We start from the raw sequence: 2,360 nt of genomic DNA, 5'->3' as shown, positions 1-2,360 counted from the left end.
TGCTTACAAGTTTTTGCCCATGAGAAAATACAGTTCCAGTTATTTCACATTGTGAGAGAAGAATATACAGCTACTTAAAAACTGGATGCAAACAATAATGCCACTGAACTCCATTCAGCACTTCGTATGTGCCCAAGCACTGTCTGAACTTAACATGTGTTAAGCCATTTGATTCTCACATCGACCCTTTAAGGTAAGTACTATTATCAGCCACAATTTACAGAGGAGGAAGTTTGACACTCAAAGAATGAAGAAACTTGCCCAGGGCCACTGAGCTCCTCAGTGAAGAAGCCCGTCATAAACACTGGTCTATCTGACTCCAAAATCAGAAACCCATAACAACCACAAAACATGAGAAAATTGTACTATGACTATCCCATTGGGTTTTTTTTAAACAATACATAAACACACAGATTGGCTTGTAGAAGCTTGTTACCAGTTATCTTTGGGTGATGGGACTGCGATTACATGCACCACAGAACAACATTTCAGTCAACGATGAACCACATATACAACGGTGGTAGGAACAATAGGCGAGGTGTGTGGGAGACTGTACCATCTGGGTTTGCGTAAGTACATTCTGTGATACTCACACCATGATGAAATCATCTAACGATGCATTTCTCAGAACGTTTCCCTGTTGTTAACTGATGCATGACTCTATATGTATGTGTGTGTGCGTGTGTTTGCCCATCTGTATTATTAACTTTCCTGTAATGAACATGTATTATTTTGATCATGAGGAATTTTCCAGCATTTCTCCCAGTGAGCACTTGTGAATCTTTCTACGGTCTCCATCTGTAACTGACTCATTTATGCAAGACTCACAGCATCCGTAGGAGGTGGAGAAATAGACTTCGAAAAGGGGTAAGAACCAAGTTGGCCCTGGTGCCAGGAACTGGTAAAAACAGCACTGTGATGTTTCTTGCCTGCTCAGTGGCCCAGGTAGGAGCATCTGATGGTTGAGCTCAGGTCATGTGCCCAAGCCCAGCTTTGCCCTATGGCAGGAAGGGGGCCACTGGGAACCACCAATGCTGTCCACATCCCATGTTTGGATGGCCCCAAAACACGACACCTGCCCCACCACTTGAAGTCAGTATGGAAACACTCTTCCCAGGTGCAATCATAGCACAGTTCCCCTCACGTCCATGTCCCCACACGAGGTCACTGCTGGGCTCTGTGAAGCCTCTGTGACCTGCACTGACCCCAGCTTGACCAAGAGGGCTGCCTTTGCTGATAAGCCTTTGCCCTGTGACTGATTCACTCTGGCCCCTGGCCCAGTCGATAGTGGACACTTAGAAGACAGACACTGTGTCCTGTTCCTCTCAACTCAGTTCAGGATGCAACTTCCCCTGGCCTCTGTTCTTTCCCTTTCACAACAGGAAGGCTGTGTGAGATAGAGTTTCACCTCACACAGACGTGGAATTGGGCAGACCTGGTTTGAATCCTGCCTCTGCTCCTTTTTTTTTTTGTTTGCCATTTAATTTTAGTCAAGTTACCTTTTCTCTCTACACTTTAGTGCCCTGACCTGTAAAATGGGGATCATGTGAGTTTATGCATGTGCTATGAGAATTTCATGGAATAATGTATGCAAATGCCTGTCAGCCCTCTCCCGGTGTCCCCCACCTCTCTGGTCGCTCCTCTCCAGTCTCCTCTCGGGTCCTTCCCATGTGCCCACCAGACTCAGTTCTTGGGCCTCCTCTTTTCTGTCCACACTCACGCCTTGAGGATCCATCCAGCCTCACGACTCTTAACTCATCCCTATATGATGACTTCACCAAACCTCGCCCCTAAACATCTCAAACTACTGATCACATACAAAGATGAACTCCCGATTTAACCGCAGCTCTCCTGAGGTCTTCCCACCTCCCATCCTTCCAGTTGCTAAGATCAAACACCAGAGAATCGTCTTTCTATTCCTCTCTCTCATTCCTCATCTATCCATCAGCAAATCCAACTGCTTTTCCTTCAGTAGGATCTCTAATTCAGCCACTTCTTATCACCCTGACTGTGGCCACTCTGGTCCCAGCTAGCACGACTCCCTCCTAGGTGGCTGCAAAATCCTTTCAACTCAGCTCCCTGTTTGCAGCCCTGCCCCTCCTACAGTACATTCTCAAGCCCAGCAGCCAGGGGGTCCTGATAAATGTCACATCGTGTCTGACTCCACACATTCCCTCCAAAGGCCTCCCATTTTATCTACTCTGAAGAAAACTCCTTATAAGGCCCTCCGTGACCCAGTAGCGAACGCAGCACCTCCCTGGCTCGCCACCTCCTCTCCCCCACTCACTCTCTCTGCTCCCACCACACCACCCTGCTGTTCCTTCAACAAGCACAGTGCACCCCCACCCCCACCCCCCAGG

This window comes from Galeopterus variegatus, unplaced genomic scaffold (genome assembly GCF_000696425.1).
Source record: "Galeopterus variegatus unplaced genomic scaffold, G_variegatus-3.0.2 Scaffold14629, whole genome shotgun sequence".
Classification (NCBI taxonomy): domain Eukaryota; kingdom Metazoa; phylum Chordata; class Mammalia; order Dermoptera; family Cynocephalidae; genus Galeopterus; species Galeopterus variegatus.
This window is presented reverse-complemented; position numbering follows the sequence as displayed.